General features: G+C 40.7%; 2 protein-coding genes across 2 annotated transcripts in view; one reads left to right on the forward strand and one right to left on the reverse strand.

The window, feature by feature from the left end:
* Positions 1-22473, forward strand: part of LOC135212705 (transmembrane protein 258-like) — a 41261-nt gene extending 18788 nt beyond the window's left edge. Inside the window, exon 4 of the mRNA XM_064246396.1 lies at positions 22413-22473. The gene's annotated coding sequence lies outside the window, so the exon portion shown is untranslated. The remainder of the gene's footprint in view (positions 1-22412) is intronic.
* Positions 1-25508, reverse strand: part of LOC135212704 (uncharacterized) — a 123650-nt gene that overhangs the window by 93818 nt on the left and 4324 nt on the right. The gene's annotated exons all lie outside the window — the stretch shown is intronic.

Consider the following 25508-nt stretch of genomic DNA (forward strand, 5'->3'; position numbering starts at 1 on the left):
TAGTCAAGGTGGAAGAGAGCTCGTCAAGTGTCATCTTCCTCTTCGTAATCATCATAATTTTCTTTCCTCCCCTTCGACTTCTAAGGCTCCCTACCAAAAAAGGAGAAGGTAGTCTTTCCTCCCCCCACTCAAAAGTCTCTTCACAGGACTTCTGAGGGTCTGCTCCCTTGAACTGAGGAGGCAGTTAGGTCTTCTGTTGGCTCGCCTGTTCCTTTGAAAACAGAAACAGTCATGCTGTCTCCAGGGTTGATGTGACAGTCCTGTGGGGGTTCCCCGTTCAGTCCTCTTGAGAAAACTCTCCAAGAGGACTGAATGGGGAACCCCTACCAGTCTCACCACATTCAAGATCCTGTGGGACTGTCACATCAACCCTGGAGACAGCATGACGGTTTCTGTTCTCAAAGGAACAGGCGAGCCAACAGAAGACCTAACTGCCTCCTCAATTCGAGGGAGCAGACCCTTAGAAGTCCTGTGAAGATGGTTGCCCGCGACACGCTTCTCCTGCTAGTTTTGCCAGCAAGGCGAGTGAGAACATCTAATTTTCCCCACCTACTCCCTCTACAGTGGGGCCCCCATATTTGCGTTCTCTGGATTCACAGGTATCTCTCTGGACCACATCTACCCATTATTCGCTGGAAATTTGCCTACAGTAAAACCCCAAACTTAAGGTGCCAGATCCCCTCGCACAAGGGGAGGTTTCGTGTAAGTTTGGCATGGTCTCTGAAATTGCTAATAAATGCTGGCTTATAGAGTTTGCACACTAAAGGTGACCCTAATCATGCTCCCTAAGTATTAGGCTAACTTTTAAATGAAATTAAAGTTACTGTAATTTGATTTAAAAGTTAGTTTAATACATTACCCTTAAAAAAGGAATAACTGGTTAGCATAAAAATAGTTACAGTAACTATGTACATACATTTCCACTTTTCGTACATATACTAACATTACCCCTAATTCATGGGATGCCATTTTCTTTTTCTGTCAGAGTAAAAGTTTTTTTTGCATCACTGGATAAAATTCGTAAGTCAGTCATAACAAAGTCACACAGTTAAATAAAATTAAGAAGACGTACTATGTACATGAGTACTATTTGCAGAGGGTGAAAGTAAAATTAAATAAATTTTAAATCATGAACTAGTGTGAGATCGCATCTTCTGAAAGTACATTAACTATATGTGCTGTAATTACATAACATAGTACATACAGATTGTACCTGCACTTTTCTCCGAGGGTAAGAAAGTAATTTTCACAGAATGACAACTCGATGTTTCACTAGTCGATCATGGAATTCTTATATAGTGACTAATACTGAATTACCCATTGGCTTTGTATTATTTTCAAAAATATAAAAAGCATACAGATAATCTCCGTACTGATTTTACACTTAAAAGCATGAAAACTTATACTAATTGTAGTATATTAGTACGTTCTTCATAAATTAAAGTTTCTGAAGGGATATCATCTTTGAAAAGTGCAGTAACTTTGTGAGTGGGTATCACATCTTTTAAAAGTACTTATATGCACTAACTGCATATTTATGCATGTATAAAAATAAAAATAATACATTTTTAATAAATATTTTATGCAGAAAAGCTTTAAAATGTAAAAATTTGCATAATAAATTAATCAAACACTTTTGCAGGGTTTTGCAGTGCTTCTGGAGGGTTCGCAAATGTTCGCACTATTGTGAAGAACTCGTATAATTAGTTAGGTTCCAATGAAAAATTTGTGCTATTGTGAATTCGCATAAGTTCGGGGTATTACTTTATTTGCAGTATTTTTCTTTGAGAAATATCCAGAAAGTCCTGGTTTTTTATCAATTTCATCACAAAATGCACTTTTTGTGGGTTATTTTTTGAGTGTTACCAAAATAGGCCATTTTCAGCATTTTTCTAAGGGTTCCAACTATTTGCGGATGTAAACAATTGGGGGCGGGGCGTCTGGTACACATCCCCAGCAAATAAGGGGGGCCACTGTACTCCTATGGCTACAACAGGAGGGGCGAGGTGAATACGAGGGATCTTGCAGTGCTTTCTGCAGGATTCAGCGTTGGGAACTATCCTGGATGGATCTGAGGGTCCCACCAGATGTACATCCACATTGTTGAGGAAGGACGTTCTGTCAATGACGGAGGGACCTCTCACTGTCTCTACATCTGGTGTTTAGATTCATAGGATTTAAATGCCCGGAGACTACGTTCCCCCTGGCTCTTTCTGTCCTTTGGACAGATTACAATTCTCAGTCCCCTATGGGTCCTTGCATTTTCAAAGACTAGTGCACATTCTATTGAATTGTACTTGCATTCCAGTCTAAAAGCTTGCATATAGGACTGGTTATATGCCTGTTCCTCCTCGATTTCTACCAGAGTAGAGGAGGGAGCCCTCCCTGATGATCATTTGATAAAATTTTGGGGGCCTCGCTGAGCACTTGAATTCTTTGGAAAGAAGTGATAGTTCTTTGCTGACAATTACCACTCATAATTATGTAGTTGTGATCTGCTCAGCTCACTCGACTTGGCTTGACCAGCCAGCTCTGCCAAGCTGAGTGCTCGGCTCTACTGAATGAATTCTCTGCTCTTGATCAGTGCGGTCCCATGCCATGATATAGCACCCTCCCGTCCTGTGTTGCAGTGAGTTTTCACAGGGGTCATCATCTTCCTCTTGAAGGCTTCCACAGCCTAAGAAGAGGAAGGTAATTTCTCTGCCCCCTAAGAAGTCTCACCTCAAGACTTCTAAGGGTCTGCATCCTTTCCCCTGGGGTGGGAGCAGTTGGCTGTCTTTGGCTCACCTGCTCCTTTCGTAGCGGGACCTTGGTTGCTATTCCCAAAATATAGTGTTTCAGGAGCCACAAGAGTTTGAACCTAGGTTTGTTCTCCTGTCTGATTCCAAGGGTGCTGCTCATGTAACTGGGGCTGTGTTGGGTACTTGTGTACAAGTCTCCGAATGTTCAATCTCCAAAGGGGTTTGTACATCCACAGTCAGTGATAGGAAGTCTTCTCTCCATCATGATTGGTGCTGGGTGAGAGAAGGGAACGATCTGCGTTGGCGGCTCGGACTTGCCTGTGAAAGCCAGGAATGGCTATTCTTCAGGTGCCAAGATCAATGCCGCTGTCCCTTGGGACAAGGCATCTGAAAGAGATAGGAGGAGTTTCTCTGTGTAGTCCTCTTCATGAGGTTCGATCACAGAGAAGATAGATGTGTGGCAAGTTTTTGCCAGCTTTTACTGTATTTAACTCCGCTCAACTTTCACTCGCATGAATGAAACAGTTGTAGGAAATGAATGCTTTGTTTGACAGAGTGAGAACACCGCAAGTTCAGAGAAGAGCGGGCAAGAACAGTCAATGCTCCTCTCTCTCTCTCTCTCTCTCTCTCTCTCTCCTCCCTCTCTCTCTCTCTCGTCTCTCTCTCTCTCTCTCTACTCTCTCTCTCTCTCTCCTCTCTCTCCTGGGTTAACACTGGGATGAACAAGGGAAAGAGGAACTCTATGGAGCCTACTCTCCAGAGTTCGAATTAGAGACTACATACTGAACATATGATACTGAACATATGCTAATCTGATCAGGATGGATAGCACCGAAAAGTTTGAACGCCTCTCCAGTGGTGCTATTTTGGGAACAACTAGTTCAGCTTGAACTAGTCACCTTCGGTGTCCTGTTATCACTGAAGCTGTATCTCTTAACATAGGCTATGTAGGAATGATTTTGGTGTAAGCAGGATATTGGAATTTGAAGTAGATCAATTTTTGGTTTGTACCAGTTGCAGGGGTCCAGTGTGTGATCTTGGAACTAGATGTGAAGAATGTAGGGGGATTGTTCTGAGGCCTGTATGCCTTAATATGTCAGATATAGGAAAGATAGATTCCAAAGGCAATTAGTTAGGTCAGGACTTAACCAGTAAGTTCTGTCATGTCATACCTAGCGTCCCTTCATCTGCAGCTATCCCTACTCATGCTAGGCAGGTTGGTAGCTAAAATTGGGACATCCTTTGTAGCTCCACCTCTTCCTCCCTGTTCAGTTCAGGAAAAGCATATCGAGAAGTAAGAACATGGCATTAAACTTATTTTAAGTTCTAATACAACTTGAACTCAATTCGTGACGGAACGTTCCAAATCCCTCCATAGTGTGCATGCTTTTTCATGATCCCCTGTTAGAAGTAAGGTATTGTTGCACTCGCCTGTGTGTAGCCAGAACCTTGAACTGCCCTGCGATAGTGTGCCTTTGAGAAGTGTCAGCTACCAGGGAACCGGATCGGTTCTCGGAGTGATTGGGGTTCTGTGCTCTTCAATACCTACTTTGCCCTTTTCATGGTCTGAATCTTGTTTTAACACGTTTGCCTAAGGACCTTTTGGTAAATGTTAGTCTTTGCTCTGTATGCACATTCTGCCATCATAGCTCCTAATTTGAGGTTGTTAGCATACATAGTAGTAGTATTGATAATAATTCGGGTATAGACAGTTTTATTGAGATGATAATGTGTCTAGCAAGTTTTACTTATTCTGATAGTACGTCGACTCAGTCGATGGTTAACTAATCTCTCATGTTTTGATTATTCTAATTTCTCATCTATTAGCCTATTCCTCTTTCTCTGTTGAAATGCATGTTAGTTCTTTGCATGCTAATTCTTTGGCTATCAGCAAATATCTTGCTACTGCCATGTTTACTTAATGTTTCTCTTTCAAATTTACAATGTTTATAGTATGTTTCTCTTTCAAATTTACAATGTTTATAGTATCTAAGGTTCTTTCAGAGCTTTCTAACGATGTATCATATAGGAATGCTTTCAAACAGGTAGTCCCGGTTAACAACAGGGTTTCCGTTCCTGGGGTCCTGGCACTAACTGAAAATCACTGCTAACCGAAATTCAAAAGTGTACGGGCATCACAATCCACCTTACGTTGCCCTAGACTTGTTAATGATACCTTAGACAGTGTCACGGCTAGATATTTTGCCCTAACATGTACTAACTCTTTAATGAAAATTGGTGGGTTTCATTTGCCTAATCATTTACCATAATTATTTATTTTGGTCTGCATGGTAGTTCCATGAACTTACTGGTAAATATTGGCTTTGTATGAAATGTGAATGATAAAAGTTTCATTAGTAACATAGTCGCTGCTTAAATGCTGCAGCATTAAACAACTGAACAACAACAGTTGTTTTGCTACAACAACCGAACCAAATCTGATAACAATTTTTTGCTTGCATGATGCTAATTTACTGTAGTTACTTTACAAATGACTAAGTAGAACAGGCCTTGCATATTTTTACATACATTTATTTGGTGTGGAGAGAATATTGGCAAGGAAATATAGTCCTGATAAATTTAAGCTGCAGTTGTAGCTGAAGCTGAGAAAAAAAATGTTCACACTTCTAATGACTAATGCTTATTGGCACTTAAACTGTCTTCAGTAGGAGGTTTAGTTTCTTTCTCTTTCCTGTGGAGAGACAAACTTGAGATTGACAGGTGATTAGGACATGCTGAATGGAGTTTGTGAAGCCAGCTGTAAGGTTTTGGCGCCAGTGGGAGTTTAGCAAGGAAGAGTTTTAACTCATTTCTGATGCTGCAGGCTGATGTTCCATGCTTATACTAACCCAGTTTGGAAGAAGTGATAACACTTTTGCTTCTGTCTGCTTATGCTGCTCAGGTTAAGGCAATAAGGGAGATGTATATATTAGTACAGTCTTGTTTTACACCTTTTGGGGATAAGTGCGGCCCTCAGGGTCTGGTAGATGGACAACTGTGAAGCTCCTGGCATGCTTACATGGTGGAGATGGTGAAGGGGAGTTATGATTCTTTCTTGATTATCCTTCAATTGTTTTATATCCTATAGCTGTTCTTTTGTCTTCTTCAGCAGAAGTCTCTCTCTCTTTAGGAGGAGGTTGTATTAGGAAGAATGAATGGACCAGGTAGTAGTAATTCACTGGGATTTTACCTCTTTCATAGCTCTACTTATAAGCAATTGCAGAGAGGTGGTCATTCTTGGACGTTTTGAGACTGAATTACATGAAGTGTTTGTCCCTATACTTTGGTTTTCTAGCATGGTTTAGTGCCTTTCCAAAGAATGGTAAGACTTGTGGTAGACATGCAGAAACTTATTCCTATTACCAGTACATCCTCAGTCACACAAGTTCCTTCAAGATATATTTACAAGAAGGTATTTTTGTTCTGTGCGTTCCGGGTTAGTGTACGGTGCCTCTATTAGTATATTGTCGGATTTTGTTGCCCAGAGGTGGATGGTGTTGTCTTTAGAAGCAACAATCTTTTCTACTGAATCACTGGTTCAAGTTTAATAACTCTGTCAACAGTATTCCAAAGGCCAAGGACCTGTTGCTTTTCCTGGCCCAGTTTCTATGCACTATGATTTTTAATTCTCTACTCCTCATTCTTATCTAATGATGATGTGGGGATAATACTTAAATTTGCAGGCTTGTCTGTCAAAGATGAATAGACACTTGGCTTCTTGAAAAATTGTAGGCCTGAAGGAAGCTTCCCATATGGTAAGGGCTTTCTTTGTTAGGAAACATGCCTCACTGGGGTTTTATCAGTTAATCAGGCTCAATTAATGTATGGTATCAGCATAAGAAATTACAACTTGCACAACTAACGTTCACTAAATTTGTAAGTAATCCAGGACCATCTTCATTGCCAGGTTCTGTAGGAGGGGACTGTAACCAAGAATTGTCCATTTTTATTCTTAAGCCTACATCCAGTTTTGGTTTTTGCCATTGTCTGGTGACACAAGAAAGTCTTAATGTCATTCAGAAGAGAAAATAATGTCATTCAGGAGAGAGAGCATATGAAATTCAGATTTTAAAACATTTTTTCAGTGATTAGAGATGAAACATCAACTGATAAAATATTCTCTTGTGTACTGTTAAAATGTGTGTGATAATCAGAGAGAGTGTTTTCATGAAAATACAATAATTCGTGAATATTGCCCTATGAAAAACTGTGAATTAGCGAATTTCCAAAGTATATTTTTAGAAAAACCAGCAATTGACCAAAGCAGTGATTGCTGATAATATGCAATGTAGCGGGGAACCACTATGCTACAATAGCAAGTTAAATGTCTTCCACAAGACATTATTCAAAATAGGCTAGCCTACCAAACTATAACAGTATTTACATTAAAGTAATTGTATCATCACATACTATGAATCCATTAACACTGTATTTATGTATATAGTACACATTGTGTTTGTGCAGCAAGGCTGTGTACAAGTAACAAGGAAAAAAAATGCCACCTGAATAACATCACAGTGTAATGCACCACATTACACTAGTTTGCCATGTTGTTTAAATTTGGTGGTGCACACTTTCTATGTATAAAAAGAATAGTGTATTTGTAAGTAACCATTTTTACTAGTCTAATCAGCTGGTATTGAGTAAACATTTACACCACTATTATACATGAACAATCTTGTACTTAAGATTTAAATTAAAGTGATTGTGGTAATAAGAATGATGATGATCATATGGAAATACCAAGCAGTTACTTTAACCTCATATACCAAGCAGTTACTTTAACCTCATATACCAAGCAGTTACTTTAACCTCATATACCAAGCAGTTACTTTAACCTCATATACCAAGCAGTTACTTTAACCTCATATACCAAGCAGTTACTTTAACCTCATACCTTGGATGGCCATAGAAGATGGCAGCTTAAGAGGCATTGTCTCTCTCTCTCTCTCTCTCTCTCTCTCTCTCTCTCTCTCTCTCTCTCTCTCTCTCTCTCTCTCTCAGCAGAGTTCATGATGATGACTAAATATATCTTGATTATGGACAATTTTGTTCTTAAAACTTTGATAGAGGTGGAGTTAGATATCATGCCTCGCCACCTGCAAAACTCAGTGTGTATCTGACATAAAAGATTGAGGCAAAACATGTCAGACCATGCCCCTCAGGGTTGGGTCCGATCTCGATGGACTGACCATCCTTAAGGTACTGAGAGTAAGATGTGTATTCAAGTATGTCTTGTAGGACATCTGTCATTTTAAAGGGAGCAAAATAGGCTCTTCAAATAGTGGGGAACCCATCCTGAAGAAATTTTGTGTATTTTGTCGAACAAATACTCGTACTTCAACTTGACCGATTGTCTTGTTTATACTTGTACTTATGGCCTACTGTGCCCTACAAGATTAACTGTATTAACATGTTTTTTCCTTTACAATATATAGTTCAAATGATAACCATATTCAACAAAATAAAGTATTTCACAATAAAATGTAACATAAAAGATGAACAAAACCATGTTTGTGTCACCATGGTGATGCACAGCTGACTTGAGTTCCTCGTTGGACGAGTAGTTAATGTGCTCACCTATCGATTTGGTAGTGCCCCGAGTTCAATTCCCCGCTCTGCCAACGTGGAATCAGAGGAATTTGTTTCTGGGGGTTAGAAATTAATTTCTCGATATAATGAGGTTTGGATCCCACAGTGAACTGTAGGTCCCGTTGCTAGGTAACCAATTGGTTCCTATCCATGTAAAAATATCTAATCTTTCTGGAGGTCAGTGTTCTGGTTAAACTAGGATGTACTCTTCTCTTTTAACCTAACAGCTGAATTGAGATAGAGGGAGGGAGCCAAAGGGGAGCATTTATATTGTTGAGAAGAGGAGAAGAGTGGAAAAACATTACTGTTTGTACATAAAAGCAGTAACAATTCAACATAAGAAAATGAAAGGGAATTTCACTATAAATTTAACAATGATACAATATAAAGAAAATGAAAGGGAATTTCACTATAAATTTAACAATGATACAATATAAAAACAATCAGATTGTCAGTGCACTGTAGGCATGACATACTAAGGGTTCTTTGTAGAGTGTCTTCGGCCCCTGTCTGCAACCCCTTTCATTCCTTTTACTGTACCTCCTTTCATATTTTCTTTCTACCATTTTACTTTCCATTCTCTCCTAAACAACTGATCATACAACTGTGAGGTTTTCCTTGTGTTGCAGTGCTGAATGACCTCATTGGTCCCAGTGCTTGACCTTTGGCCTAAATTCTGTACAGACAGTCCCCAGGGTGGGGGTTTCATTCCCGGCAGGGCGCTGTAAGCTGAAAATCGCCTTAACCTATACTCTGTTTTTTCCATCCGTCCATTTGCCTGTGGTGGTCACGCATGGTAACACTGCGTCCCTGGCTTTAAATAGTTACGCAATGTGTAAGTTGTAGGTAAATAAAGGCTATCTGGGTGTACATTTGCAACTGGAAAGTGTTAATAATTTACTGTATCAAATTACACCGTTAATATTTGAAATAGGATATTATTATTGTTGAATGCAAGCTGCCTTTTTGGGGTGGTGAACGTAACAGCCAGACGCAGTGGCGGGAAAATTGCTTCTTTCTGCTGCTAAGCTGTGTTACTTCATTACACGTAAGTATATCAGTAGTATATACTTTTAATTTTTATGAAGTGTGTTTTAGCCAGGTACGATATGACGTAACTTGGTTTAACATCTGTTTAATGGAATTTGCGTTTGGCTGTTCCATTTGCCACCCCAAAAAGGCAGCTTACTTTCACAATATCCTATTTTGAATATTAACGGTGTAATTCACATACAGTAAATTATTAAAACACTTTTCAGTTGCAAATGTACACCCAGATATCCTTTTATTTACCTAAAACTTACACATTGCATAACTATTTAAAGCCAGGGACGCAGTGTTGCCATGCACGACCACCACAGGCGGATGGACGGACAGATGGGAAAAAACAAGTATACATCATAATTATATACAGGCAGTCTCTTGTTATCGGCAGACTCTGTTAATGGCGATCAAATTTTATGGAAAATTGCCAATTTATGACGCCATAACACACCGAGTTCTGGTTGTCAGTGCTATAAGGTGCCAATAATAGTTATGGCGCCATAACATAACTAAAAGAGTCACCATTAAGCGGATATTGGTGCCATAAATCAGCAAGTTTTGGGAATTGGCGGTTTTCACTTATCTGCACCCTGCTGAGAATGGAACCCCCGCCGATAACTGGGGACTGCCTCTAATGGGAATATATAGCACTTAGTGCTGTTACAGCACCGTAAGTCTGGGTTATAGAGCTGTAAAGTAGGAAAGGGTGCCATAAATCCCCTTACTTGTCGCTGTTTTGGCAATTTGCTTTCACTTACACTTGATTCACCAGAATTACCTCTTGGGACAATAAAATACCTATCGAGGGTCAGTTGCTTTTTATGATTTTTTAACGCTAAAAGTAACTCGTCCCCACATCATGAAACACACTGGCACTGCATTTAACTTCTTAAGTGCCTTCCTTGTGAAGTTATTTGATCACTTTCCTGCTCTTACTTGCATTCCACTATACTTGCATTCTTCACTAATTTATTTGCAAAATCCTCATAATGTTTGCCAACAGTAAGTTGATGTGTAATGGCATAATTAATCTCCTCCTTGCACTAAAGAACAAAGTGTAAACAATCGACAGTTATATGCATGTGATGGGATTGTTTTCACATCAGCCAGATGCTGATTTCTTTCTCTAACACACACACACTCGATTCCTTTGATTATCCTTGCAAATGTGAATGCAATTGATCTTATCACCCTTTCCCTACTACAACCATTTTGGTTTCTTCGAGTGAATCCCGCCTCTCCTCCATCAATCCCGGCCGGCCGCTCACCATTTTAAGCAAACATTTTGTTAATCTAATATTTAGCTTGCAGAACACTGAAACAAAATTTTCCTAAAATTTTACTTTTGTATAACATACTGTTTTATTACTTCACACTCTTAATTTAACTTTTGAACACATAAAAATGGAAAAAAAATTTTAAAAGGACATTTTGGGTTGGCTGAACAAATTATCCTGATACTCTTACTTCCTATAGGGTTTCATGTTTCGAACAAATCGCATCTCGAAGAGCCTTCTGGAACAGATTTATTTCGAAGCCTGAGGCACTAATGTATTTTAGATTTAATATAGAACACATAACAAATGGCATGCCCTTGATCCTCTGAATGGATTCTTCCAGTCAAGTAGAAAAGAAATTTTTGTGATAACAAAAACAATTGGAAAAAATTAATTCAAGTAGGATCCAACCTTAAATCATTTTGATTCTGTTTTAGAGACAAGAACTGGTCAAGGTGCTTGATACTAAAAAATTAAAACTAAATATTGCGGAGACTTGAAAAATACCTTTTAAATAGCCATTCTGCAAGTGAAATTTGGGGTAAAAATAAAGACCTCTGCTAAAGTAGCACAGTATGCATTACTTAAGTTCTTTGCAGGCCCCCCTTCAGCCCCTGGTCGCAACCCCTTTCATTCCTCTTACTGTACCTTTGTTCACGTTCTCTTTCCTCCATGTTACTTTCCACCCTCTTAAAAATTGATTTATAGTGGAACTGCAAGGTTTTCCTTCAGTTATTCCTTTCAGAGCTTTTTACTTTGTTTTGATTTCAGTGCTGAATAACTTCATAGGTCCCAGCACTTAGCCTAAATCCTTTATTTGTTCTTATGAGGAACAAACCTTTTGTCTTAACAATAGGATAAATCTTCTAGTGCCAGCTGGAAACCGGTTAAAACCATTCAAAGTTTGTAATGCAAGGGATCTGTGGCATCTGACAACTCATGTATACGAGGTGGATAGTGGTCACCGACTACGCTTCAACCCCGTGACGCACTTGTCTTCTTCATCCGCCTTGGAGAGTGGATGTTTGCTTTTGCTCTCTTTCCCAAGCCAGTTTTTTTGCTTAGCCTGTGATTCATTTTTCCATTTTGGGGGGTTTCTCGAGTGCTTGTTTGTTACCATGGATCCCTTCATCACTGACCCCATACCATTTGCAGTAGGTGCCATTGTAATTTTTGCAACATCACTAACCCATGTCCAGAATGAAGTGCCTCAGTGGCATGGTTGGTTTGGTATTTGCTTCTCACCTCGGTGGTTGTGGGTTCGATTCTCGTCCATTCCATTGAGGAGTGAGATGTGTATTTCTGGTGATAGAAGTTCACTCTCGACGTGGTTCAGAAGTCGTGTAAAGCCGTTGGTCCCGTTGCTGAATAACCACTGGTTCCATGCAACGTAAAAACACCATACAAACAAACAAACCATGTCCAGAATGTCGTTCCTGGCCTGTTACATCATGAAATAGTTTCTATAAGAAGAGGGAGCATTGTAGGATATAAAAATCGTCCTCCTTGGAAGGATTCACGCCAATTTTTCTCTCTGCTATGTCTTCTGTTGATGCCCTGTCTGATTCCTTTTCTTCAGTTGATTCGCCCTTGGAAGTATCGGGAGTTGCTCAGTGATTTTTTGTTTTAACACTGCCCTTCTCTCTTGGGAAGCGATCTCCCTCCTGGGAGAGAGGAGGTAGCACCATCTTGTTCCTATATTTCAGAGACTGAATTGCACAAGATGGCAGGTTTGTGTGGGCTTCCCTAGGCCTGAGGGTAATTTCTCCTTGGAAGGCCTATTGTCCCATTTCATGTCTGCTCACCTTCCATCATCGTCTCCCCTAGCATTCCCCCCACCTCTGGTCTCCACTACTTTGGGTCTCATTTGCTGCTTCCTAGTGGGATGCCATTGGTAACTATGCTGCATCCTGGGTCACCCCTTTATCGTGCCATCAGTGAGGCCATCAACTGCTGGTCCGAATGTAGTGACGTCGCTCCCAGTAGCCCCTCAGCCCGTGATGTCACACCCAGTTTCATCCATGACAACCCAATCAGTTGTCAAGCCATCAGAGGCATTCTTTCAGACCATGGTTAAAGGCTGAACTTGTTGTTTTTGCAAGACATCATGAAGTAATTAGCAAGAAGTGTGTTGATCAAGAGCTTCTTTCCTTTCTTCTTCATCGCCCTCTCCTCCTCCTCGCTCTGGAGTCGGACGTTGAAGATTCAGAACTGTTGTTTCACCTTCTGAGAGTGGGAGAGATGCATCACCATCTTCCCAAAAAGAATGTGTATCCTTTTCACTTACGTGATGCTCTTTCCTCTGCTCAAGGCTCCGATTAAGAAGTTGAAGGTGATCCCCTCTTAGGTTGCTGATCCAGGGCCTTCTAGAACCTCCTCTTCTAGAGTCTTCAGCTTCTCCTGTTCTTCATCCCACTGACATGTTTCTAATGATGGACATGAAGTTGTTTGTGGATGTGAGACTGTCGTCGATTGTGTCTCATCATGGTGTAGTGCCTTGTCATCCCTGTGTAACAGAAAAGACCACTTTCTCCCATGTCCAAGAAGCCTAGGCGTTCTTCTTGTTCTCCTGGGAGGTCCTATATTTGTTGTTAGCCTTCCAGAGCCTGGGATTGTGATTATTCTAGGCATATAGTGTGATCATCTTCTCCCGGACTTTCACATGACAGTGTACGTGGTTTGTCGTTTGCCTGCATGCAGGATTCTCCCTTGTTGAAGGTGGATTCAAGATCTTATAATATCATTTGTGGGTATAGTCCTTCTGGCAGAAGGGGTGATGTTCAGCCTCCGAGGGAGGGGTCTCCAGTGGCCACAGGAAAGGATGAGGATCATTCTTAGCCGCCTTTGATCTCTGATGCTGGATCCATAGGTTATTGATCTCATTCATGAATTCAATAATCTGTCGGGTAGGACTCGGACTCCATCTTCTATCCCTTAAGGGCATAGAGGCCTTGCTTGTCCTGAGGAGGGATGCAAAAGTCTCATCCGAACTCCTTTTTCTGGCCATGCTCAATTGAAGTGCCGCATGTTAATTCTTTGGTCTCACGATGAAGGAATTCCCTATGTTTGAATAGGTCATTTAAGCTTATTCCTCCTCTTGTTTGGCATAAGTACTACTTGATGAACATGGTTTAACTTATGTCTCAGCAACTTAATTCAGAAGTGATCTGTCTGAAGCCTGGGTTGTCCTTAGACTAGGTGACGGCTAAGGGTCTTTCATTGACTTTACAAGAGGGCTCTCCTGGATAATGTCGTGTCATTCTGAACTAGATTCTGTCAGCTCACCTTCCTTCATCAGGTTTCTTTAGTCTGGCTCGAAGGCCATCTCTCACCTGGGACATCTCGATGCCAATTTATGGGTCAACCTGCTCCTGATTAGAAGAGATGCAGCCCTTTTTAAGGTGACGCATTTGGCAGATTCTGATGCTTTGTTTTCACTCTGGAATAGAGACCTCCTATAGTCCCAGCTTCTCTTTCCTAGGATGCAACTAGATGATGAGGTAGACAGATGGCGTGCTGACAGAGTGGTCCCACAGGCAATCACAAAGTCGTCGTTGTCCTCCTCCTGACACATTCATCAGATTCTGATTCTTGTTGTCACTCGGGTAGCTTGAAGATGTGATACACAGATGGTGCACTGACACAGGATTGGCTGGTCCTACAGGCAATCACAAAGTCGTCCTCCAAAGATGAAGCCGCAGCAGTCCCCCTTTCAGCCTCGATCTTGTGAGCCAAGAAGTAGGCTAGGGGAAGGATGTTGGGTCGTTGATAGAGGGGGTTACTCCCTGGCCAATGCCAAGGGTATGGGGATGCCTAACCGGCCATCGACCCAACTGAAAAAGTCCAATCTTCAACCCAGCCAGAGGATTCTTTACCTTGGCTTGATTATAGATACAGCATCGTCAAGGGGTTTACGTTGGACCAGAGTGCAGAAAGTCAGGACTGTTGCACACTCCTTCCTTTCACAGAACAATCAACCAGCTCTCCAGTGGTAAGCTGCTCTTGGCCTAGTCATTTTGTGAGAAGCTGGTCCCTCATGGATGTCTTCTCATTCGTTCACTGCAATGGAGACTGAAAGAGTTTTGGTCCCTGGCAGGAGATTCCCTTCGCTGCAGATACCTATTTCGGCAGAAGAAAGAACTGACCTACGGTGGTGGTTGGTCATTTGGAACCTTAAGTGGGAGTTCCTCTACACTCATCCCCCTCTGGATCTATTCCTGTTCTCTGATGCTTCCCCAAAGGTTGGGGTGTTCATCTCGAAGAGCTCCTAGTTTCGGGAATGTGGAGTGCAGGAGACAAGCTACTTCACAGCGTGTTGGGAGTTGAAAGCAGCTGTCCTGGGTCTGTGGGAGTTTCAAGAAAGGGTGGAGGGGCACTTGTTTGTTCTGATGTTGGACAAACAAGGGGGTTGGTGTTTCACCAGCTCCACTCGTTGACAATCAAGGTGCACCCTTGGGCGATTGACAACTCTGTGGTGGAGCTCATGGCCAGGTACATTCCAGACAGGAGGAATTTGGTGGCTGACAAGCTAAGTTGTCTGGGTCAAGTTCTAGGTACGGAGTGTGTCTGTATCAGGACATAGTGGACAGGCTGTTTCGCCTGTGGAGAAGACCCACGTAAGTGTGTGCAGTCCCGTCAGGTCTTGAACCTGAGTTCAGGGATCTCAGGATGATTTTGGTGGTGCCACTGTGGCCCCAGGCAGTGGTTCCCAGACATGTCTCCAGTTCCGGTGTGGCAGAATCACAAGCTAAAAAAAAAAAAAAAAAAGGATCAGGAAACCCCCCCCCCACATTCACTTTAAACAGTCCGGCTGCCAAAAAAGTGCAGGACAGTTGGTTTAACGAAAACTACAGACAACAATTTCACACACTCACACTTACCATTTACGACTGTCTTCAAGGCAAGAAGCTGTGCTGTCCGCTGGATAAGGTCGTTGAGAGAGAACCACCACCGAGAATCGCAACACAAAACAACCTACAGAGTACTACAACCATACAATAACTCAACCCAACAAATCACTGCGCAGACGAACGCCAACAACATCAAAACAACCTTACGAGTCTATATACAACCACTCACAAACAACAACACCCCACTAAAACAACTCTTATACAACTCAAGAGAAACTCCCAAGCTGAACTACCTCCCAACATACAAGCACAACAACTCTATGCATATGATAACAGCAAATCAAACAACAATTCAATCCAGAAACACAACACGACTGACCATTAACAATATCCAAGACCGCTGTCAAAAACGACTGTCCAGTACAGACACTGATCCAAGACGACTGACTCTCCAACCATGCCAGCAGACAACCCAAAACAATCGCCCAATAAGCATACCATCGCTAACTATCCACTCACCTCTTACGCTCTCTCTGTCGACAGCTCGCTCACTCCTCAGAAAAACACATGTGCACTTACACACTACCATACAGCAACACCAAACACGAACATGACGCATCAAACAAAAATATTCAGACTCAATTATTCTCGACAACTACAAACAACCCAGCATCACTCACACAACTTTCGAAGACTTCAAATGTAACTTCCATATAATTTCTCCATACTGAGAGAAATTCCCCCTTGGTACAACCTTCTTTGCCAGCCTCATGTGGAGAGGTACCACCAGTTGGTTGGGTCTCCATTGCTTCAATTCTGGAAACAGTCAAGTGTCTTACAAGTTAAGAGGCTTTTCTTGCAGAGCAGCAGGGCAGATGTCCAGCTACTTTAGGAGGTCTTCGTCAGCAGTATACCAGGCCAAGTGGGCCGTCTGCTGTGATTGGTGTCATTGACAGGGTTTCTCTCTATTTCGAACTTCTGTTCAGCAAATAGCAGATTTTCTGATCTTTCTCAGGAGTGAGGTAGGTCTTTCTGTCTTTGCTATCAAAGTCTACAGGGCTGCCTTGGTATTGGTTTCATCCTGGGAAATCTGTTGTTAAGGTGTTTCAAACAATCCTTTTCACCAAGAGAACTCAAGCCTCCTAGGATGTGGGATCTTACTCTGGTTCTGAGGACTCACTCAGGCTCCATTTGAATCACTACGTTGATTGTCAGACAGGGAACTGACTTTCAAGACAGTTTTCCTAATGGACTTGGCTTCCTGGAAGGGAGTTGGAGAGCTTCATGGCAGAAGAGAGAGAGAGCTTCGTGGCAGTTTTCGTAATGGACTTTGCTTCCTTGAAGAGAGTTGGAGAGCTTCATTGCCTCAGTTTTCTTAATGGCCTTTGCTTCCTCGAAGAGAGTTGGAGAGCTTCATTGCCTGAGTTATGACATTAAACACACCAGGGTTTGGGGGTTCATGGTGACAGATTAGCCGTTTTCAATTCCTTCCCCAAATGAGTCTGTGGACAACGATCCTCAGGAGTCATTGCCTTGTCCTGTCAGAGCACTGCATTGCTATCTGAAAAGGACTTCACCTAAGGCTAGGTGTCGTAGACTTTTTGATATCATGGGCGGAGCCAAGAATACCATTTGGTTCTGGCTTCGTAAGGTGATTAGACAGACCTACTTCTCACCTTCAAGGCCTGTCATGGACACTGCATGCAAGAGCACATGACATCAGAGGAAGAGTTCCTCTCTGGCCTTTAAAAAGAACCTCTCTTTTCATAGGATTTTGAATGCTAGTTCCTGGCTTTGGTAGACTACTTTTACTTCCTTCTTCTTGAAGGACGTTGCCTACAGGTCCTGGGACACTTCTTGCATGGGTCCGGTGTTGGTTGTCTAAGAAGTTGGGTAGCTCAAACAGTGCCCCCCCCCCCCCCCCCCCCCCCCTCTAGCGGGACAGTATCTTACCTTGGATGATTGGAATGTGGAAGAGAGAATGAGTGAGGTGGCTGGTCTCCCTTTCTCTTTTTTCTTTCATTCCTACAGGCGGGGTGAAGAATGGACACATGCAATATAATACTCTGGAACTGATCCGATACAGGTGAGTGCGGTGGCCATACTGTGTTGCATTTATTTTGCTTGTATTCCATACAATATTCATATTTGCTTCTCAGTAGCATATACTTTCTCCAGCAAGGGGAGGGAAGAGTGGTGTTTGTTGCTTTGCTTGAACAGATGGAGTTCTCCTTATCTTCCATGAATGCAGTGAATTTGGACCTCTCATTGTGTTTAATCACAGCAGGTTGAGTTTTTAGATACCAGTGTAATTATTCTGTCAGTGTTGGACCCCCCCTTCTTTAGAACTAACTTCTGGAAAGGGTGCTCAGGTGAGCTGAACCTCCAGTCAAGTTCAGGATTCACATAACCTCCCTCCAAGTACGAGTATCCTATTTTTGAGACCGAAGGTTTGTTCCGCATACGAACAAATGACAAATTATTAATAAATTTGAATTTTTCATAGCTAACAAACCTGAGATCTTAACATTAATTGCCCACCTCTCCTTCGATGTTAGTTGCTGCCGCAGCAGGGTTTTCCTTTAGCTCCTCATGCCCAGATCTAGTTGGAGTTTGTTGGAAATAATGGCAGTTTTCAATTAATTAATCTTATACATGGTCTTTTCAATTTTTCTTATAGTTTGTATTTCTGACTCAGCTAGGTTGTTGAATAGAATTCCAATATTTGTATTTTTCCTAATAAGGAAATTTGTCAAAAATATTTATAAAAAATATTTTATATATTTTGCTTACATCTCTTTGAAGGGGGTATAGAAACCAAGGCCAGTAACTTCAACGGAAGAAGATCATTACAATTTATTACAAAAACCAAACAAGCAGTTTGATAATGAAGAATAATAATCCAGCCGCCCCTCCGCAGGACAGTCGAGAACACCTACGTGACCTACTGTTATTTTATGGCCTGTCCAAGAATGCCTTGGTAGTTACATAGGAATGACCTTGTGTTTTTCTAAAAGAATTTCCTGTCATGTCCAAGAGGGAGTGATCATCAGTCATGCTTAAACTGCCCACAACCGACTAATTAAACTATAAGACATTATCCCGAATATTGAAATTATTGATCAAGCCACAGACCATCACCAACTGCACCTCTTGGAAGTCTTGCATATAGGAAAAGAAAAGCCATCAATGTATATTACCCAAAAGACTTTTCTGCTCCCTACAGCTACCAGGAGACTCACAATGTGCTAGCATCCCACGCAGCACGAGCACCAATCAAAATTTAGTGGCTGTAGAGTGGAATTTGCCCACCCTTCCCAGAACTACAATGGTGCTTGCATGCAAGACCAGCCCCACCCTTCAATGCACGAGAGACAGCTTAGGCCAAGAAGGATACCCAAAGGTCCAATGATGAATAAGCACCAAATTGACACTGCCAACCCCTCCTGTAAAAGCCAATCTGAACCCAGTATTCATGCAGTTCGTCTGTTACAGACTCTGAGATCTCGGAGACAATGTTAACGGTGTCGAAATATCCTGGCCCAAGGGTCGACACAGTGTTACGGCCTCTGAGAGAGGTCTGCTTCAGGTTCGTTATGAAATATAATAAAAAAAAAAAATATTTCATCACCAACAGTTGAAACTGGGGATACGAATATAGAAAGAAACACTAACATAACAAAGGTTTATTTACAAGCTTACTAACAAAGGTAAATGCAGAATAGTATCTCCTATTTACATAAAAAGATAGAATCTTACACTGCATGTACTGGGGGAAAAGTGAGGCAATTCAAATACTTGCTAGTCCATTTGGAAATTTGACGCGCTGGCTTCATAAATGTAGAGCGGCAATTGCAGTCGTCCTCTTGACTCCGTACTGCAGAAACTAGTCTACTTGAAAGGCAAGAACTTCCAAAAACCTGTAGCAGGACCTTTTCTTCTCTGAAGTCTGTTCGACGTCGAGATAACACGGCCGTCCACTCCTGAAGACGACTAGACCAATATCCGACCAACTCTCGAACAACTCTTCTTTTGATCCTTCGTCTCTAGTTTCTCTGACGATCTCTGCTGCTGATCTCTCACTGATAATCTGATCTGTGGCTCTTACTCTCTGTGACTAACTGGAGTCTCTTTTATGATCTCTCTCTCTTCTACGATCACTGCTCTCCAAAGTTCGTTCGTCGTACTTATACGGCATTCTGGGGGCGGAGCCTACGGCGAACGTCACAGACTCGTGAGATTTCTAGAAATTCTTAGATGAATCTAGACGAGGTATTGCATCAGAAATCGTGGAGTTTCTCATGTCACATTGGCGCGTTTTTGCGCTCCACAACACGCCCGACGATTCCAGAACAGCTGCGAGAAAAAGGCGCCTCCAACACGGGCGCGAAAGCCTCCTTACTGCCGAACTTCTCGAAAATGCGTTCTCCTTTCCTTTACCTTTCTTTGCTAGGAATCAATTACCATCACATCTTCCTCACCAATGTCCTGATGAAGACCACAGAGATGGTCGAAACATGTAGACTACACCAGCCCCTGAAGGAGTCCTACCAGCAGTACAAGGATACATAACACCTTTATCCAAGAAAATACCAAACACACCAGATAGTTACCAAGATTCTGTTGAAGTTATTGGCCTTTGTTTCTATACCCTTCAAAGAGATATAAGCAAAAATAAAATATTTTTGATAAAGTATTTTTGACAAATATACTAATTATGACAAATATGATTATTGGAATTCTACTCAACGTAGCAGTCAGAAAAACGAATTATCAGAAGAATTGAAAGAGACTGTATAAGATTAATTCATTGAAAACTATTTTGAACAAAACATTTATCAAAGAAGGTCTGCTCCCTGCATATACAACACTGGCTACAAGACCCCACTGCCCAGCTAGTTCCAGGCATGAGGAGCTTCAGGAAAACCCTGCAGCAGCGGCAACTGACGTCGATGGAGAGAGGGGACAGCACTCTTCGAAGAAAAGAACAAATTATTATATAGAACAGAATAAACAAAATACAAGATAAATATTACAAGGGAAATAAAATCCAAAAAGAAGAGAGCATCAAAGATTCAAACCCACATGATACTACTGTCACATGGGGCAGTGGATTAAATTGATCATAGCATCACAGAAGAATTAGAAGGCAACCAAACTAATGTATCTGAAATTTTGGATATTAAAAAACCCTAAGAAAATCACCTTTTAAAACATCAAAGAAAATACTAATGACCATAGTAGGACTAATTCATCTGTTAAACCCAGATGAAACGTAAAAGTAATATAAGGACAAATTAGTCCAACATCACAACCAAATAAATAGACATCCTATCTCAAAATCAAGATAGTATATCAAAAGAAAAAGTAACCAGAGAGCATGACATTTTCAGGCTAATAGTAATTATATATATAAAAAAATGAAAAAATCATGAAAAGGATCCAGGTTTATCAACCATTTGATGTAAGGGAATTTCTGGAAGAAAAAAATTGCAAGAATGAAAAAGTTGTTCTGTCAAGAATACTAATAAAGCTGTTGTAAACCATATAACTAACGCCTCTTACACAAGACAGCTAATAATTTTATTTAGCCATCCAGTGGAATGTCAAGTGGTGTTTAGACCTGATAATACTTTGGAGGAATAAAATGTCTTTGAGAGATTATGAATCATTAACATGGGGTTTACAGCATTGAAACAATGATGGTCCTTGGAGCCTAGGAGAGCTGGCTTGTTTGTGTTTGTATTGTGTTTTTACATTGCATGGAGCCAGTGGTCATTCAGCAACGGGACCAACGGCTTTACGTGACTTCCGAACCACATCGAGAGTGAACTTACATAACCAGAAATACACATATCTCACCTCTCAGTAGAATGCCTGAAGATCGAACTCTCGGCCACCGAGGTGGCACCCCACACTGTACCAACCACGCCACTGAGGCGCTCTAGGAGAACTGGGAAAGGGCTCATAAGTCTTATCCCTGTAGGAACTCCCACCAGGTTGGAAAAGTGTTGCTTCTCATTGAGAGGGTTAACAAGACTGGTGTTCTGGGTGAGGGCTGATGCCCATACATGCACATGTACTCCTCCAGAAATGTGGCAGGAGTTTATCTATCCTGTAGTTTCATCAGTCTTGGTTCTTTGTAATTGGTTTGGGACATCCACATATCCACCAGTGCTCATATTGGAATTGGTTCAGGATGTCCACAAGTACTGGACCATCCACCAGTGCTCAGAGCTGTTTGCCCATATGGAATGCAAATTCCGTTCTAACCAGACAAGAATGGTGTGCACGGCAACGTTGGCAAATGACCTGGTAACGAGAGTCCAAACTTCGGTAGATCTGGTTCTGCTGATGGGAGGAGGATGATTTGACTGTCGGATCAGGTTCTTACATTGAACATACCGAACTGCATAGTAGGTTACAGTTCTCCTTCCCCCCAGATCATATACTTGGCCAAGAAGTTGTCAATTCTAGATGGAGCTTTCACTCTGTGCCAATCATTTTACAGAAACTTTTCATTTTGAGATTTTTTTTTGTATCATGAAGCATACAAAGTGATTTACATGAAAGCTTGATAATCCTTATTTTTATTATTGCTTTGGCATACTATAGTAAATTAATTGGGCACATTTATTCCCTTATTAATCTAAAAGTACTAAAAACACTGCTATAAAAGTTATTGCATTTGAAATATTCAGTAGTTTATATGAGAACAGTGGTTATGATGATATGAGAATGTTCAGTTTTCTTGGAATTCTATATTTTACTGGTTTTTTCTTTTATATTTTGAAAATTTCAAATTATTGCTTTATATTCTTCATTACTTAATTCAACTAATCACAATTTCCTTTTACTTAAAAAATTACAAGCATTTCAATTGGCTAATAGATTTTTCTCTTTTTCAGGTTCATTACTTCATTCCATCACATTTGTATTGTATTTTGAAATATAAAACATGATATTGAATTACCCTTTTTTTTCATTCCCTCTTCCATACATCAACATATTAAGTGAATTCTTGTTAGAGAATGAAAAGAAACACCAAGCCAATAAATAAGAGGGAAAAAAAAAGGGATTAGGATTCAGGTTCAGTAATTATTTAATGAATGGCTCACAACCTCTGTGTGGTTCTGTATCTCAGACTTCTGTTTACATAAACAAAATATAAATCATCATGTTCTTACATGAACAAAGTATAAATCATCATGTTCTTACATGAACAAAATATAAATAATGTTCTTGATTGCTAGACTTCAGTGCAAAACTTTGTCTTGATTGCCAGACATCAGTGCAAAACTTGGAAAGAACACTCTTGGGAGGAGAATTCTGAAACAATAAACCCTTATACAAGAAAATTCAGGGATGCAAAACTCACAACAGCTGACTGCACTATAAAGATGGTCAACTTGTAATAAAGTGGAGTACCAGGTTTAGTCCTAAGTATAGTAGAACAGGCTCGTTACAAAGCCACTTGAGCTCTGAGGATAAATTACAACCATGATAAGAGGAAACAAGGTTGAATACAGTATCCCTAAATTAACCAAAATTTCCCACTTGGATGCAAACAAGAAAATATAATTAGTATTGATAAGAGTGAACTTTATTTATATTACTAAAAACAGACCAACAGACTTATAAGTAAGGATTCAAGAATGAATACCTGTGGCAAGAGATCCTCAATCAAGAGATCTACTCTTGAAGGACTCCATTATAAGGGCAAGGGAGTTGAGAACATTGCATTGATTAGTTATTTGACTTCAAAGACATTCAAAAAGTATGAAATGGTTAACATCGCTGTTGCCTCACTTGGGTAGATTAATAAACATGGCTTGCATAGTGGTACGATTTGTTGATAGGAGTTGACAATGCGTACACCATACTACATCCAGGGTTTAGGAAATTAGAGAATTTAGTAAATAGCTACCAACCATATTTGGTTACGTAGTAACTGGAACCCATAGTTGTCCTCCCAACAAGTAAACTAGTTTCTATTTTAAACCTGGCAGTGGAAACATCATGAAACTATGACTGAATGGGCTACTCGTTTCAAGGAACTAAAGGAAGATCTTTTAAACTTTGTGGAGTTTAGATCACTTGCGTATTGACTGCAGCGAGATAATGTTACAGGAAAAGTAAGTATAGAATTTTAGTGTACTATAACTTATTCCAAAGATGGCAAAGAGTATGTTGTGGTGTTGCCTTGCCTTGGAAATGCAATAGTAGTAGTAGTAGTAGTAGTAGCAGATTAACCTACAAATTAGGGTTGGCTTTATAGACAAGCAAGTGAGTCAAGTCTCTAAAGCTAGGACATAGCCAGCAAGTGAGTCAAGTCTCTAAATCTAGGACACTATCAGAATATCCTGAGGGATCAGGAGGATAGTGGAGGTTCATAGAGTAGTATCTAGGACACTGACCTCCTTATCAGAAGAATAGAGGGTAGAATATTTGAAAACTGAAGACTCATTTTTAGGCATCATGGTGTTAAAAGCAGTGCAACAACTCCTATTAAGATAGTATTTTGACTTAAGACGGGGAAAATGGTTACGCTTGAATGATTGTTGCGGGGACCACATACAGCAGCGGACCTACTCGTTCAACAGCAGTTTAGAACAAAATAATTTGCCTGTATTAGTGCCATAGAGAAGAATTTTATGGTTGGAAGATCCAACAGATCCTAACAGTAAATTGTTAGTGAATGGGTTCCAAGTTGTTTAATTTGGAGCTACATGGTGTGTCTGTTGAATGCGACAATTAAGTAATAATGACTCATTAAAAATCATAGGCAGAGTGTATGGGATAAATGCCAAAGAGCAAACAACTCATAGGGTCTTAGGTCTGGATTGGGACAAGAAGAGAGGTACCTTGATATTACATCCTACGAAGATAAGCAAGTCCAGTCAGACTAAGAGGAAAGTGTTGAATGATTAACTCCCAGACCCATTACAGAAGCAATGGGTCAAGTTATCCGAAGACTTGGAAATGTCTTTCAATTTCATTTCCTAAGAACAGCTTATGGTTGTGTAGCATATAGAGTTAAGAATAGTTTATTAAAAAATTAAGATTTACCAGCCCAATGAGTCCTACCTAAACTTACAGTGCTGGCCCGAAAACATTCGGGACAATTATTTTAAAAATATGCACATAAAATGCATGTCTACAAAGTGGGATGGGATGGAATGGTAGTTAATGAATTACAATAAATTAATGATTGTTAAGTGATAGATGAGGTTGGAATTGAAAATTTGAATTGAACTTATAAAAGACAAATAGAAAAAAATTACAAAAGTCAACTATCTTAGTAGGGTATAACTATTAAATTTTATTAATCAAATTATTTTTTCCAAGGGTCCAGGCACTCTGTGAGACTCCAGATTATTGTAATACCTCTCGGGAATGCATGTTGCCCAAGTGTTTGGAAACCACAGAAAACCATATCACTATTTGAAAGCCAGAAATTCCAAGAAATTCAATGGCTTAGCGAGAGTCCCAATTTTCATAACAGTCACCAGGGATGTCTCTCACTCGAGAATGCCAGAAATTCCAAGGAATTCGAGCATTCAGCGAGATTCCCTGGTATTTTAGCAACGATTACCAGAAATTCTCATCTCGCCCAAGTGTTTGCAGATTGTAGAAAACCAAAACACTCAAGAGAATGCTAGTAAATTCCAAAGAATTTAAGCGCTCAGTGAGATCTCCAAATTTCTTCAAATGATCATTGGGGTGGGGACCCTACTCGATTCCCATAGAAATCAAGGAGGAACAGGCATAAAAACCAGTCCTAGATGTGAGCATTTAAGACTGGAATGCAAGTACAATTCAACAGAATATACACTTAAGGCTCTCAAAACGCAAAAACCCACAGGGGACTGCGAATTGAATTTTGTCCAAAGAACAGAACAAGCCAAGGAGAGTCTCCAGAATTGACTTAAGATTCTTCCTCAACAATGTGGACACATCCAGTAGGACCCTAAGGTCCTTCCAGGAACATAGTCCCCCAATGC

Source organism: Macrobrachium nipponense, chromosome 41 (genome assembly GCF_015104395.2).
Source record: "Macrobrachium nipponense isolate FS-2020 chromosome 41, ASM1510439v2, whole genome shotgun sequence".
In the NCBI taxonomy this organism is placed as follows: domain Eukaryota; kingdom Metazoa; phylum Arthropoda; class Malacostraca; order Decapoda; family Palaemonidae; genus Macrobrachium; species Macrobrachium nipponense.